General features: G+C 47.5%; 1 protein-coding gene across 7 annotated transcripts in view; it reads right to left on the reverse strand.

The window, feature by feature from the left end:
• The window catches only part of SNPH (syntaphilin), a 39543-nt gene extending 26586 nt beyond the window's left edge, over window positions 1-12957 (reverse strand). For 2 of the 7 annotated variants that reach the window (XM_074347058.1, XM_074347057.1), the window contains exons 1-2: window positions 12811-12957; window positions 12460-12566 (exon numbers count right to left, since the gene is read on the reverse strand). The gene's annotated coding sequence lies outside the window, so the exon portion shown is untranslated. Of the gene's footprint in view, window positions 1-4061; window positions 4232-12459; window positions 12567-12810 lie in introns of those variants that run through there. The other 5 variants (XM_074347062.1, XM_074347063.1, XM_074347060.1 and 2 more) reach the window with 5 other exon arrangements.
• Between the last annotated feature and the right edge of the window lie 3726 nt (window positions 12958-16683).

Consider the following 16683-nt stretch of genomic DNA (forward strand, 5'->3'; position numbering starts at 1 on the left):
CCACTGACTCACAGGCCTGAGGGCACACCTCTCTTGACTTGTTGGGACCTCAGTGCTCCCATCTATGTGTGGAGGTAGCGCCCCACCTCACAGAGCTGCGTGACAACCTGGCCTCTGCCCTCCTTGTCAGCCTCGCCTCAATCACATCTTCCCAGCCATCCTCACTGATTCACCTTGTGGGCTCACCATGCTTTTGCCAATGGGGTGCCCTCTGCCTAGAAAGCCGTTCCACGCTTCTTCTACCTACTTGTCTTCCAAGCTCTATTCAAACATGGACGCCCATGCCTCCACAGAAGACAGAGTTCACGGCTCCCTTCATGGTGGTTCCATTGCCATGCTCCTTTTGGAGCACTTCTTACATCAGCAGGACACAGGCTGGCTACACACATCTTCTGTGGACCACAATTTTTCCATCTTTTGAGGGTTTCTAAGTCTATGAGCACGTGCACACATACACACACATACAGGGGCATCTGGCTTGAGCAGCATGTGTACCGCTGGTGAACTGTGAAAGGGCCCTGGCAGAAGAGGCAATGATGCCCTCAGCCAGGCTTCACACAGCCCAGAGCAAAGCACAAGAGGATGCCCTGCACTGTTCCAGCCGGTGCATCCCAAACTGGCCCGGCACAGCACGGAGCTCGACAAACCTTCCTTAATGAGCGCATGGTCCCTTCTTCTCTGTCTCTGAAAGGCCTTTTGATGGCAACAGATAGATGGTGCCGACACACTCCTTGTGCTTGGAGTTGGGACGGTCAGCTAGGAAGCTCCGCACCGGCCTCTCACCCATAGGAAGGCACTGCTGTGCCCATTGTACAGACAAGATGAGGGAGGCTCGGAAAGGTGACCTGACTCGCCTAGAGTCACAGGGAAAGTGACTGAAGTCATTAAGGTACCCAGCATGGACCCTCTTCCTCTAGAGATCAGAGGTCTGGGTGGCCTCTGATGCTACACCCTATGGGAGCTCAGGGTGATCTCAAATAGGCTCCCTGTTTGTAAAATGAAGCTGTTGAGATGTGTGAACTTTGAGCACCTCTAGGTGCTGTCCTGTGACTCTGCATAATAGTAGGGAAGGACTGAATTCAGAGGCTGCAGTCTCTCAGGAAGCCAGCCTCTCTCTAAGTCTTTCTCTCTCAGACCCTCTTTCTCTCTCTCACACACCCACACGTACACATGCACAATGAGTCTGAAACTCCCACGGTGCCCTCTGGGGCAAGACACAGATTGTGAGAAAATATTTGCAAAATATATGTTTGACAAAACTTATATCCAGAATGTATAAAGAACCCTTACAACTCAAAAATAATGAGACCAATAACTAAGTGATTAAATACTTAAATGCAAAATATTTGAACAGATACTTTACCGAAGAAGATATATGGCAAATAAGCACACAAAAAAGATGCCGAATGTCATTAGTCATTAGGAAAATGCAAATTAAAGCCATAAGGAGATGCCACTATTCACCTGTTAGAATGATTAGCAGTAGAAAGACTGATCATACCAAGTGCTGGTGAGGATGTGGAGAAACCAGAACTCTCATACACTGCTGCTGGGAATGTAAAATGGTACAGCCACTTTGGAAATACTCTTGCAGTTTTTTAAAAGTTTAAATATACATTTAGCGACTTATCTAGCCATTCCATTTCACTCTTAGGTATTTACCCTAGAGAACAAGAAGGTATATCCATATAAAGGCTTTTATACACAAATGTTCACGGCAGCTTTGTTTGTAATAGCAAAAAACTAGGGAAAAAACAAATGTCCATCAACAGATGAAAGGAGAAACAAATGATGGTTTATGCAGTAGAATACTACTTAGCAATAAAAAGGAATAAACTATGGATGTACACAGCAACATGACTCTCTAAATAATTATGCTGGGTTAAAGAGGCCAGACCTGCCCCCCCACCACAAAGTACATGTTGTATGATTCCATCTATATAAAATTCTAGAAAATGCAAAGTAATTGATAGTGACAGAAAGCAGATCAGTGGTTGCCTGGGGAAGGGAGGGGAGAGGGAGGCATGAGAGGAGGGGATTACAAAGGAGCAAGAGGAAACTGTGGGTTGATGGATATGTTCATTATCTGAATTGTGGTGTTGGTCTCATGGGTTACATACTATGTCAAAACTTACCAAATTGTATACTTTAAGTATGTGCAGCTTAATGACTGTTGACTACACTTCAGTAGAGCTAGAAGAAGGAGAAGGAGGGGAAGGGGCAGAGGGAAGAAGGGCAAGCAGCAGCACGCAGGAGGAGTCTTTCTTGGGAAGCCTGGCACACGCACACAGTACTGGACACAGACACACAGACGTACATGCACTGAGTATGAATCTGCCACTTGGGCTCTAGGGAGGCTCTAAGAGTCTCTCAGCTCAGGACTCCGACTGCTAGAAGCACCAAGGCTACTTGTCATTTGCTCATTATCTGTCTAGAGTACTTCCTGTGTGCCTGGCTTGTGCTGGGCACTGGGGATTCAAAGGTACATCAAACCCAGGCCTTGCCCCAGGTGGTTCGTGCTACGGGCCATGGTGGAGCCTTCCCAAAATTCAACTTAAACATTTAGCCTCATGCCTCAAACATCTCAGCCAGGTTCTCTTCACAGGATCTATTAGAATTCTTCTTGGACCTGATTTTGTTTCTAGCCTTGCCATCTCGTGGGAGAAAGCCTTCAATTAGCTCATAACTCCTGCAGTATTCTGTCTTTTATCTGAGCTAAGCAGACATCCAAGCTGAACCCCAAATGATTTCTAATAACTGACTAATGAGATCTGAGTCAAAGCCTTCATAGGATCACAGAAATTCGGTGCAGGAAAAAACTGGAAGGTTTCAAAGCCTCAAATCCATCTGATTGAAGGTCCATTTCTCTAAACAACATTCCTGTTCTGCAGTCACCCAGACCTAGCTTGAATACCTCCAGTGAGAGGGGAGCTCACTATCAACTAAAGATATATTTGAAAAACTAGAGAAGTTATAGAGTTCTTTCCTTCTAACTGTGGATGGAAGGGTAGTGGCATTTATTAAACACCGACTGTGTGCTAAACCCTGTACTTGGGGCTTTACACATATGGGATTTCTAACTTAGTTTAATTTCCCCCCCGGGTTTGCTCCTGTGAGGCTGGGATTATAATTATAATGCCCATTTTTACTACTGAGGAAACAAAGGGTCAGAGAAATCAAGTGACTTGCCCATGGTCACAAAGCCAGTCCACGGTCAAGATGGAGATGGCAGTTCAAGTATGTCCAACTTTAAAGTCTGTACTCTCTGTTCCCGACCACTCAGAGGGCAGGGCGAGTGGGTGTGATGCTGTCTAGGCTTGGATCCTGGTCTCCTTCATCTGAAGGCTGACCTCTGGGATTCCTCACAATGGCAATCTCTTGCCAGTCCTAATGAACTCCAAGGCCCATCCTCTCCCAGGCATGGGAGAGCACTGAGCTTGGCATGGTGACTCAGACAGAACCTGGGCTCTGGGGAGGAGCTGACAAAGAGGGACCCTTAAAAGATGGCATGTGAGCTGGGCCTCGAGACAGATGGGAACATGGAAACGGAGCAGCAGTAGTAGGAAGAACACTTCAGGCAGAGGGGACCGGGGTAAGTAAAAGTAATGGAGGTAGAAAAGAAGGGCCCATGGAGGGAACCCTGCTGAGCGGGGCTGGAGTGCATCCAAGGGCCCCCGAGGGACATTTCTGAAGTGACAAAGCTCCAAACTGCCCTTCTCGAGCTCTTGGGCCCGCTCACTCCAAATCAGGCCCAGGGCTGGTAATTTCACTCGTAAGAGCCCAGCTGAGGGCTGAGGAGGGAGGAAGGGACGCTCACAGGCCTAAGAGAAGAGAAATAGGGAGAGAAGGAGGATGACAAAGCAGCAAAGAGAGAAGAACGGGTGGGTTCTGGAATCAGATATTTGGCAGCTCAGCCACATATAATGGACACGTTGCTTACATTCCCTGTGACTCAATTTCCTCAACAGACAATAAAATAGCACCTTCTTCAACAGCTGCAGGAGGATGTGCTAGGTCACACATCCCTGCACCTGGTAAGGAGTGTAGCCCTCCCCACTTACCGGGACAAGAGCTGGGACCCGGCGGCGTGGAGGAGAGACTGAGGCTGTAGAGAGGGGAGGCGTTTGTAGGGACATCTGCTGTAGGCCAGGCCCTGTCAGCAGATTGTCCCTTGTCCCTTCTCCTTCCAGGCAGGAATGATCGATCCCCCTTTGGTAGATGAGAACATGGCCTGGGGGAAAGACACGTTGTCTGAGTTCCCAGGCTAACAAGCAGCGGAACTGGAGATGAGCCAGGCCTGACTCTAAAGCCAGTGCTCACCCTGAGCAGCAAGGAGCTCCTAGGAGGCCCAGGTTGGCTTCAGTGGAAGGAGCTGAGGCTGCCCCCTTCTGGCTCTGTGCCCCAAACGTGAGGAAAGTGGCCTTCGTCAGATGCCCTGGGCTGCCCCTCAGCCACCACGTTTGGCATGCCTTTCTAAGCCCAATGTCCAAAATTTGCCACTTCTGAAAGGGACGATGGGAGGGGGTGAATGGTAAAGTGAAGAGAGGAGGGGATGGCTGGAGGTAAGAGGGGGAAGTGGTGCCAAACCAGCCTCTTATTTTTTTTTTTTTAGGCAATGTTATTTATTTTCATTAATTTATTTACTTACTTACTTAAAAAAAAAAAAACTGAAGTATAGTCAGTTTACAATGTTGTGAAACCAGCCTCTTAATGAGGCTTTGGGAAAGACTCAGGATTCACTGTGCCTCCATTTCTGCCATTTTTCAAAAAGCTCCAGAGAGCAGGGGAATGCCCTTTGCTAAGAGGTACCAGCCCTACAGCCCAGCCAGACAGGTGGGCTCACTGCCCTAGGACTTGTTCACCTCACACAGTCCTACTCCTCTCCCCTTCCCCAGCCTTCTAGGTCCTGCTCTAGTTCCTCCTCCTCCTCCAGGAAGGCCTCCTAGATAGCCCCATCCTACAGCTACTCTTTCTCGTGGGCACCCACTGCTTGCATCGCCTGTGACCAGCCCTACACTAGGATTCCAGATCCTCTCGACTGCAAGACTGTCAAGCACAGCCCCGATACTAAACTCCCCCACGCTGCAAGAGTTCCTTCTAGAACATCCAGACCTATGTGAGCGGCCCAGAGATGAGGAGCTAGCTCTCAAAAGGCAGTTTCATTGCTAGATGGTTTTTCACTTCAGCATATTCTTCCTTGAACTGAGCCAGAATTTGCCTCCCTGGCTGGCACTTGTAAATGCTGCTCTGGGGTCTGCCCCTCCGGTCACGTGGAAGCCCAGCTCTCTCCTGTGACTGAACTTCGAGTATCTGCAGACCATTCTCTTTACCCCTGAAGACTACTGTTCTGTCCCAGCAGTATGAGAAACCACATCCAATACACCTGGGTTGGGGTCCCAACCCCACCACTTTATGGTTACAGAATTCTGGCAGTTCCTTCTTTCCACTAGTCCCCATTTCCTCACCTTTTACAAAAGCTCCCTACCTCACCAGGTGGCACTGTGCCTCACCTGTCATAGGGGTATTTGTTTTGTTCACTAATCACTTCTTTAGAGGCAACATGGCTTAGAAGAAAGAACAGAACTTTGATGCCAAACAGACTAGCATTTAAGTGTAGGCTCTGTTCCAGAGCAGCTGTGTCACTCTGAACAAACTACTTCCCCTCTCTGAGCCTCAGTGTCCTCATCTATAAAATGAGGGTAACATATGCTAAGTGGGCCTCAACTGTTTTGCTTCTTGTTTTCCCTGACGCATCTGTGTCTTGGCCTTTCTTCGGGATCTGCCCAGTTTTCCAAGTTAACAATAATGCAGCCACCCCTTTATGGAGCACTAGTATGTGGTAGGCACTTGCCGAGAGCTTCAGATGAAGGGTCCATTTGATTCCTGCATTATTGTCTCAAACAGGTACCATATGGCTAGCATCTCATACTCAGAAGGCTCACAATCAAATGGCAACTGTTATTAATATTTCTATGAGCCAGGCCCCGTGCACCTCCAGACATCTTTATCAGGCTAAAAAGCTCCATGAGGACAGGGTCCACATCCTGGTGGCTGCCTGTAGACACTTCATACAGATTGGCTGAATGAGTGGTTGTAAACACTTCTTTGCATTCCTGCACAGTGGCCAGGATAAAGCCTGACCACGGTAGGTGCTTGATGAATATTTGATTAACTGGAGCCACAAAAATGTAAACTGTCCTCAGTGGTTTTAGTCTGAATCCCAAAATGCCGTGAAAGCCTGTCAGCAGAGCTCCTCCTGCTAATTAGAACTCCTCCGAGTTCCTTCTCTGAGAATGCTCCAGGCCTCCTCCACAACCAGGCCCCAGCTTTTTCCTCAGTGGTGGCTGTGTGGCTGTCCGGGGAGAGACCGCTTGCCGTCCAGACCTCATCACAGCCCAGGCAGAAGGTGGCAGAACCAGCCAGGAAGCACCCCTCCCACTGAGGAGCTGCCCGGGCCTCTCCTCACGCCTGTCCCTCCTGGGCCGGCTTCACAGGCCATCAGCCAAGTTCCCTCTTCTGAGGCTGCTGACCAAGCTTCCAGAGACCTTGTGGTAGGAGGTCGGCTAGTGCAAGCTTTAGTGGGGCACAGAAGTGACCCCAGAACTCAGTCCTTAAAAAACTCAGTCCTGACAGTGCTACCAAAAGGGAAGGGGCACAAACAGGGCCTTTGAAGCTGGGGGCCCAGAAGCAGGAGATTACATGTGCTCCTTAGCCTTGCAGACAGGGCATCCGTGGCCCAGGCCTGCACTTCCAGTTATGTTTCCTTTCTCCCCTCTTCATCCTCAGCTGACAACCATGAGCACTACGTGCCTGGCATCTAGAAATTCACATTAGAGGACACAGACTGATGGCCTGCCACAGACACACTTTAATATATGCATTTAAAAATGTTGCCTAGTTGGCCACATTAAAAAAAAATCAAGAGATGTCACAAACATCCAGACTTCTGCCTTATAAATCAGAAGATCTGACAACATTGGGCCCGCACTCTTGAATGGCAGGAATGGGGGCAGCAGGCCAGCAGCTGCCTCTTTCAAGCAAACATTCTCCAATTTGCTATCATTCCCAAACAGCCCTGCCGACCTACATTGTCTCTAGACAACTGGGGTTGGCGTCCCCTGCTATACATGTTTTATTAGCTCATACAGACCTCCTAATGACCTTATGAGGCAGACAGCTTCATGTCCCCATTTTACAGATGAGGAAACAGAGGCTCTGAGAGAAGAAGTAAGTTGGCCAGGATTCGAACCCAAGCAGCCTGAATCCAGAGACAAACGCAAGGACACTGGTCTGCAGCAAAATGAGCAAAATATGGACAATGCGGTGAGTTTTTAAAATGTATTCATTTGAAGGAGTACTTTTTTTTTCCTGATTTTACACAGCCTTCTTACTTTAGGGATAAAGTTATTAAAATGCTCTTTCTCTCACTATGTAATAGTAACAGCAAACAGAACAAGTGTTGTTTGAATGTCCTTGTCTGGCAAAATAAAAAGCTGGCCAACCTAGGATAGATTCCCAAATGCACTGACGTTTGAAATCTAAGTCTGAGGACCATTTCTCTGATATACAGCCTTCCTGTCCCAGGATGACAGCATGTTTCTGCTGCTCCTCCTGGTTCAAAAAACCCCCACCTCTATCTGCATCTCATCCTATCTTTGAAGAGGCAGCTTTTGAACCTAGCCTTTCCCAAGCTCTCTCCCTCCAGCAAACCCACAGAGCATTTGTTCCCGCCTCTTGTTAAATTTATCTCACTCTTCCTCAGGTTACAGTTACCTGTATCCTACCCACTCTTGTACCCCCAAAGTGGTTCTAGAACAGAGGAAAGAGCTGCTGAATTGTTAGTCAGTCAGCGCGTGACGAGCCCTTAGAAGGGCACCACCTCTGACTATCACTTTGCTGGTGTGGGAAAGCAAAGAGCCGTGCCTCAGGCCACCCAGGGAGTCATGGCAGAGCTGAGAGGAGTCTCCCCACCCCTGGGTGCTGGCTCTTTCCACTGCACCAGGCTGCTTCCCAGACACTCCCTTTTGGTTGACTCAGCACCTCAACCCAGAGGTGCTTGAGCGTGTGACAAACACTTCATAAATATCTGCCCATTAAGCCCAGGGAGCACAGGCCTCCCTCTCCAGGCTGGAGTTTCGTATCACCTGCATCAAATCCCCACTCAGCGCCAGCTGCCCATCGAGTGAAGAAATGGCCCTTCGAGTCCCTGGTGACCTAGATGTAGAAAGACTCCCATATGGCTCAGAAATGCAATCCGCATTAGGCCAGAGTTATGATCTCAGCATTGCTGAGTACTCTTGGATAAGTGTCTTCACCTCCCCAGGTGTTAGGTGCTCCAGAAAGCTGGAATGCTGAGAGCAGATAAGAGGAAGAATTCCGCAAGCCTACTGGATTCTTATAGACACTAGATGGCTTTCTAAGAGGAACCTCAGACTCCTGCCTCTAGAGGCCTCTGAGGACAGGGAAGGATCTGGTCCACCAGGGGCAAATGGATGGTTCCACTGGAACTGTGCCAGAGTGAGCCTGGATGGTCCCTCAGACTCTGTGGCCACTTTTGGGGTTGCTGGGTCAAGAGCCAACAAGTCTTTTAAAGTTTTGTTTTAATGCAGTCTTTTATTATCATTTTTTAGAGGAGGTACTGGGGACTGAACCCAGAACCCTGTGTATGCTAAGCATGCACCCTACCACTTGAGCTATACCCTCCCACCAAGAGCCAATGAGTATTTAGAACTGTTTGGAAATGTCCTAAGCTGGGCAAGACATTATTATTATTATTATTATTATTATTACTATTACTATTACTATTAATATTACTATTATTATTCACGAACTCAATGCAGAAAAGAAAGCGATGACAGTGGCATCACCTCTCTAAAGCCTTCCTGCCCTGCTGAGTAGGAAAGACCATCCCCCTCTCCCTGTCCCATTGCACCCTTATCAGCATTATCACAGCTCCTTGATGGATCATCATACCTACAAGTTTAGACACTTGTCTCCTTGTTAGCCGTGAGATTCTTGAAAGTGGGGAGTCACCTCTTACTCCTTCCTATATTCTGTGTACTTGGTCCAAGGCCTGATAAATAAATAAATAAACCAATGCTGCTCAATGTTTAGCTAGAGAAGGAATCCCCTCAACTCCTATTCTGGGACAAGGTAGCATTTAGGTCTTTTAGAGCCATAGGTGCCTCCAGTCCCTTTGGGACATGCAGAGGGAAACTGGCTGACCCAGAGTTAGTCAGTGAGGAGGCTCAGACTGAAAAGCAGCCCTTTCAACTCCCGGTACCGTGCACTTGCAGCTAAAGTGTCTCAGGTTGTACAGCACACTGGCTGTGTAACTCGGGGCAAGATCCCTGGCCTCTCTGCCCTGGCTTCCTCACCTGTGAAATGGGTAAAATTATAGTGCCTACATAATGAGACTGTCTGAGGAGGAAGTGGCCTGTGTAAAACAGAGCACAGCCCACTGGAGGTGCTCAAAAAGTGTGCCTGTCACGACTGTCAGTCACTCTCAGCCGCTCTCCTTGGTAAAGGGGCACCCGCCATCCATCAGCAAAGCAGAGCTCACGGTGAAAGGAAGACTTCCCAGCACTGAGCGCCACGGTCTTCAACCTAGGCATGCGTGCAAGTGTACACACAACTCACAGCCGCGACAAGCAGGGGAGGTAGTGGAACCGCTGCAAGAACACGCTCCTCCCAGAGTCAGGCAGCCCGGGCGTCGCGTAACAGTTGTACCACTTACTGCTGTGCAGCCTTAGGCAAGCCAGTCTCTCTAAGCCTCAGTCTCCTCATCGATCAGACTGGCATAATCTGTTACGAGGATTACCTGAGACAGGTAATGGTCAGGTGCTCCATAAATGACACTGAGAGTCTTAATAGTTATCTCATTTTTATTTAACAAAATCCACCTGACAAAATGTCAGAACCAGAAGGGGCCTTAGGGATCACATAGTCCAGTTTTCTCATTTTACAACTGGGGACCCAGAGGTCTTGAGAGGAGGTGTGACTGGCCCAAGGTCACACAATGAGGTGGTGGTAGAACGAAACTCAGGATGTGAATCTCCTGATTTTCTACTGTGCATCCATTCTGGTCCACTTAATGCTCCTTTTCTGTCCCCCTCCCCAACAGGGGAAGTGGCTGGAATCACTCTCTTTCCAGACCCCTTCCCTTCACACTCATGGTTCACCAGCCAGCACCTTCTGTTTGCCAACATCACCACTCTCCCAGGCACACCTCGCCCCTTCAAGCCTGACTCAAGGAGCAGGTAAAACAACTGTTGGCCACTGGCCATAGCAATAACAACAGTATTAGCATAAGTAATAATAATGACAACCAACAATCTGCACAGTGCCCTATACTTAAAAGTGCTTTTACCTACACTGTCAACACATTCCCACAGTTTCTCCCTAACCCAGTTGGCTTAGGGACATAATTTCCTCAAATTTATTCTGTTCAACACTTACTGAGGGCCTACTTTGTGCCTAGCCACAGGCTAGAGGGTGGAGACACAGGAAAAAGACAGGGCCTCTGCAGGGAGGAACCCACCATTGAATAGGGATTTAGGGCAGGTGGGGATACAAGTTCTTTTGCCTGAATGGTGCAGCAGCGAAATGCCCTGCCCCAGCCTATTGGCAGCCATCTTGATCATACTGTCAAGAGGCAGAATGTCTCTGTAGAATAAGGTAGAGCAAGAAAGGGTGAATGCAAGGCGAAACAGGAGAGCAGGAGAGAAGATAAGGAATAGAAAATACAGACACCAAAAACTGGACCTCCTTGTCTCAGGGAGATTCTAGCAGAGACTCCTGGAAGGGCAAGGGAGCAGCAGTGGGATCCATTGAAACCAGGAAGCCTTGGTCCCTGCCTCCCTGCCAGCACATAAGATTCTGATGCTTCTGTTTCCTTAGGGACTCTGCCCTCTGATGCCAAGATTTTCCAAACCCAGAGCTGGGCTATATATGCCTCGCTGGGACCATCATTTGCTAGAATGATGTCAGCGCCCTTGCAGTGGAAATGTCTGTACCTCCTGGCTGCTTCCTAGGCCCTCAACCTGGCAGCCCAACACACTCCAGCGTTCATTATCCCCTGACAGGGACACCATCTGCAGGGATGTGGAAGAGACCAGTGGGGTGGGGGAGGTGGGAGAGAACAGGACTAAAAGCAGCCACCCCTCCTCCCTTTCCCTAATCTCCTAAGTCCCTCATTCCTGAGAACCTACTATGTGCCAGGCACAGGGAATGTTTTAAATGCTTCCATATACATCTCATTCAATCCTCACATCAACCCTCTAAGACATGTTCTTCCCGGATTTACAGATGAGGAAACTGAAGCTTGGGGAAGGGAAGTAACTTGAAAAGGTCACCCCAGTGATGGTACAGGGATGCCAATATAGGACTGTCTGATGCCTTCAGTTCCATGAGGCCCCCAAGGTCAATGTTTCACTTGAGAAGTCCAGAGTTGAAAGAGATCAACTGAGGAAACATCAATTAATTCATAGACCTAAATTTATATTCTGGATTACTCTAATAGAGACGTCCCCCTGACATATACGAAAGAGCTCCTTGAGTGGCACATTAAAATTGTACAGACCATCTAATCCAACTCTTGCATTTAACAGATGAGCAGACAGACACCCATGCCTAATGAATTTTAAGATGGCTACTTGTGGCCTACTGGCAAGCTGAGGGACTAGAACCCCAGTGTCCAGCACTTTCCCTACCCCACCCGCCTGCAGAGATCACCCTTTTCTAGGAAGCAACTCCTGCCCATCCCACCTCCAGATGGGCCAAGAAGACAGAGGAAACAGGCAGTGTGGCACCAGGCCTCTCCTCAGTCTGCAGGACTGACGAAGGGAATAGGGGGCTTCCCAGGCTAGTTAGTGTTCACAGCAAACAGCCCATCATCTCCCTGCTGAAGAGCGGGAGAAACCATATCCCGTGGAAGCTCCAGGGAGACTGAGGCTCAGATCGCCTACTCTAGGGGTCACGGACATTTTTTCCAGATCTACCGCAGGGCCCTGATTCTTCTCAGGGGGGAATATGGGAAGGAAGAAGTCATTGGCACTTGACCTTGGGCTGGGTGTGGGGTTCCATCCTTCTCCCACGCCCAGGTACCCTTGCTCCTCCTCCAAGAAGGAAAGAAGCTTAAATGTTTGCCGAATGCGGGAGAAGAAAGACAAATAAGAATGGGGTGGTCCCTAAAATCCTCCTAATCGCCTGCTTTGAGCATCTTCTCTGTTGCCACCAGCATCTTCTAATTAGTGAATTTCACACTGGGGTGTGTGTGTGTGTGTGTTGGGGTGCGCTTAGAAGGAGGTAGGGGAATGAAGGGAGGGTAAGAATGAGTCACAGTTAACCCCTCCTCGGCCGGTGCCCTCTGAGGGATTCTACCGCAGCGAGCAGCCCCCGCCCGCCGCCCGCCGCGGTGCAGCGCAGGCCCCCTTCCTGGCTCCGCCGAGGCCTCCTCACCTGAGTCCACTTGCCCTCCGCAGCCCCGCCGGCTTTCACCACTCCGGCCCGGCTTGGCGCAGCGCCTCTGCAGTCGCTGCTGCAGCTGCCTGGCTCTGATCAGCAACCTGCGGCAGGGGGAAGAAAGACAGGGGCGGGTGAGCGCGGGCGGGGACACCCGGGCAGCCGAGCCCCCGGCCGCTGACAGCTGGGCCGCCGCAGCCAGAAAGCCCGCAGGGCAGGCTGCCCGCCGGGCGCCGGGTCCGTTCCCCGGTGCGGCCCGCTCCTCCCCTCCCCCGCATTTGGCACTCCGGGCTGCGGCGGGCACAGCTGAGCGGTGGGCCCGGAGGCCCCCGGGGTCCCAGTCATCACCTGCGGAGGCTTCCATGCCTTCGGCTGCCCAGCCCAGGCCGCCGAACTGCTCTTCGGAGCCCCTGCTGGAGGCGGCTAGTTGAGTGCTCGCCGGGGCTGGGGCTGCCGGGAGGGAGGCGGGGGAGGGTGAGGTGGATGGAGGGGACGAGCCAGTCGGCGGCTCGCCGGCAGCTGCGTAAGCCGTCCGTCTTCACTTTCCTTCTTAAAGAGATAGTTAGCATCTTGCTCCCTCAGAAGGCGCGGGAGCGAAGACGCCAGCATGCATGGAGTTGGGGCCTCTCCCACCTCCACACCAGCGTGTACTTGGAGCTGGGCAGCGGGGCAGGGCGGAGAGCACGTTGATCCACTGACAGGTCGTGTGACCCTGGCCAAGTCCCTTCGCCTCTCTGGGCCCCAGCTTTCTCATCTGTAACATGGCGTGTTGATACCATGATACCAATCTTACTTCCTGGGACACGGTCAGTAGGCTTAAATAATAATTTGATCCTAATTCTTTTAGGAACATTATTCACTCTCCAAACCAAGTACCTCTGAGTACCAGAACTATTTACTGCAAACAGAATCTTATATATCTGAAAACAAAAATGTTTTTCTTTGAAGTATTAAGATGGAGAATCATTGGCAAGATGGAAGGAGAAACAATCACAACCCAAAGTGTTCATTATACACCTTTCTCCTCTGTCTTCCACCCACTATCACAGGGGAAGACGGGGAAAAACAAGTGGGAAAAGTCCAGAAAACTGGATTCTCTGCTTAGCCCTTCCATTTCCAGCTCTGCAACTTTATATAAATTAATTCATTCTCTGGGACTGGTTTCTTATCTGCTCCATGTGTGGGAAGTGGGGTGCAATGGGAAGGGGCTCCCTCCTCTGAATCAGTCCTGTCTATTTGATCAGTCATTCCTCTGCTCAAAACCACCCCTCACTTCTTCCAGATCTCTGTTCAAATGTCACTGTCCCAGGAAGGCCTTCCTTGACCAATAAAATAGTAATTCCCTCCTTCCTCATTTCCTCTGCCCTAGTTTTGCTGTGTTTCACCACCACCTGACGTATTGTATTTTTACTATTTGTTATTCTGTCATTATTGCCCCCACTAGAACAAACACTCCATTAGGGAAGGGACTTTTTCTCCTGCTATATCCCCAGTGCCTAGGATGCTGCCTAACACATATCTGGTGCCCACTAAATATTGACTAAGTGAATAAGAGAGTAAGCATGCATGGTGCCAGGCCCTAGTCTTCTTTAAGAACACTAGGCCAGATGTTATCCTGGTCTCTTAAGACTCTTTGGATCCTTAAGTCTCTGTCTACTCTTGGCAGGATTGAACTTGGTACCCTCCACCCTAAGCTCACTTTTCCAAGAATTCGTAAAGTGACTTTACCAACTTCATATCATGACTGCAATACTGGCCTGGTGAGAAATAATTAATATTTACAACATACAACACACATTTAAAATAATTATTTTAAATTAACTGTTACTTCTCAAAGTTAAATCTTTTTAGTAGCTCTGATTTGTGGTAAATCCATTGCTCTATAATAATATACATAATTTTGCAACAAATGTCTATGAATTTTTTGGCACTGGTTATATTTTTTCCTTATTCAATGAAATTGAATTCCCGTATCAGATGGCCACCATTATATTACACTTTGTGATAAAATATGGCAGAGCAATTGTAGCAGGAATAGGAAACTGCAGTTGAAAAAGCCATGTGAAATAAGGCCTGCTGTCTTAAAAAAACAAAACAAAACAAAAAAAACCAAAACCCTAATGCTAAACTAGCAAGTGAATTAATGGAATGTTTTCATTGCCCTAAGGCCCATCTAAATTATATAAGTGAATTATTTACGGTTAAAGCAAAGCCAAAGGAAGCCATGTAATTATTGTTTGTTCATCAAGAGATAATTTCTGAGATCCTCATCTAAAAAACTTTTTTCTTGCCTATCTTCATATTTTTTTCACTTGATACTTACAAGAATACATTTCCCAGAAATATCCACAAGGAACTTTCCCCCCAAAACAGAGAGAACCTCTATCCACATTACTCCCTTCTGGAATGGTGTTAGCTAGTAAGAATTCTCCTCTTAGTGTCATAAAAAGCGCAAGACTGAGAAGGAGACAGCCAGTGTTTAGTAATAATATAAATTGCAACAAATGAGGATTTTAAGCATAAAACAAAATTATTCTAAAGAAATTAGTAGTTTTACTTTGTACAAATTGGGAAATACTTAAATTTTTTTAGTTTCAAAAGCAATTTTGTTTCCAATTCTGGGTAAGCACACTCATCCCACTGAATGCAGTAATAAACTGAACAAAATGCATACAGCAGCTACTTGGGGACTCTGAAGAGAAAATACTAGGAGGCAAATTGGGGAAGAAGGCCAGAATTTGACATAACACTGATTAGTGAATTTACTGGTTTTGTTTCCTCTGGTGTCCCCCAGCCTGGTCTCAAGGCAGCCCCAAATCTGGAAGTGGGGAATCAATACAGAGAGAGCTCCCATATGTCTTCCTAGTTCTGACTTGAGGATCAGGAAAGGAGAACTCCCCAATGCTCAGAGTGAGTAGAAGAAGTAATTTTTCTTTTCTTTTTTAGTCTTTTCTCCTTCATCTCACAACCCAGCCTCCAGGCAATCCTGCAGTGGTGGCTGTGACACCAGGGACACATAGGTGCCTAAAACTCTGAGGGAGGAGAAGCTTCTCCACTCAGAGTAGCTATGGTCCTGAGAAAGAGTGAGCCTCTGCTGTTTTTGTTTGTTTGTTTGTTTGTTGTTGTTTTTGTCTTTGGGCTCTGTCCTTCCACCATTTAGCTCCAGCTGCAGATGCAATTGTGGGAAGAAGGCAGCAAAACAAAGAAGGGTAAATAAAGCTCCAAGTTCCAGCTTTCTGGTGAGTGAACCCCCAAAGAGGTTAAACCAAATTATAATAATGATAATAATAGAAAAATAATAATTTCAGTTACTACTGAAAACTAAAAAACTTGAAAACATTATGCTAAGTGAAAAAAAAAAAAAACAGTAACAAAAGACCATATACCCTATTAGATACAGAAAAGTTGATTAGTTGATGCCAGGAGATGCAGGGAAGGAGGTAGTGGGAGTCATTGTTTATGAGTATGGGGTTTCTTTTGATAATGAAAATGTTCTAAAATTAGATAATGGTGATGGTTGCATAATACTGTGAATATACTAAAAACCATGAACTGGACAATTAAAAAAAAGAGTTTAACACTTTAAAAATTACATGATACGTGAATTACGGCTCAATAAAGCTGTTAAAAACCATATTAGCAAATTGAATCCAGCAATACATAAAAGAAATAATATACCATGGCCAAGTAGAGTTTATCTAAGAAATGCAAAGCTGGTTAAAAATTCAAAAATCAGCTGGTATAATCCACCATATTTAAAGAATAGTCTAAAGAAAAACCTCACTAATCAATTCAGAAAAAGCATTTAACAAAATTCAACATCCACTCATGATAAAACAAACAAACAAACAGAAAACAACCTCTCAGCAAACTAGGAATAAAAGGGAATATCCTCAACCTGATTAAAAATACCTCCACATGCCCACCCTCCCCCACAAAACCAGCCATACTTAACATCATAATGGTGGAAGAGTGAATGCTTTCCTTCTTGCATTGGAAACAGATTGCAATGGAAGAAATGAAATCGTCCCTATTTGCAGACATGATTGTATAAAATATCCCAAGGAATCTACAAAAACAAACTCCTAGAATTATGAGAGTTTAGCAAGGTCAGAGGATACAGAGTTAACCCACAAAAGTCAATTGTATTAATGACAAAATTATAGAGATAGAGAACAGATTCATGGTTGTCAGGGGCTAGGGATCAGGGCAGGGAGAGAG

This window comes from Camelus bactrianus, chromosome 19 (assembly GCF_048773025.1).
Source record: "Camelus bactrianus isolate YW-2024 breed Bactrian camel chromosome 19, ASM4877302v1, whole genome shotgun sequence".
In the NCBI taxonomy this organism is placed as follows: domain Eukaryota; kingdom Metazoa; phylum Chordata; class Mammalia; order Artiodactyla; family Camelidae; genus Camelus; species Camelus bactrianus.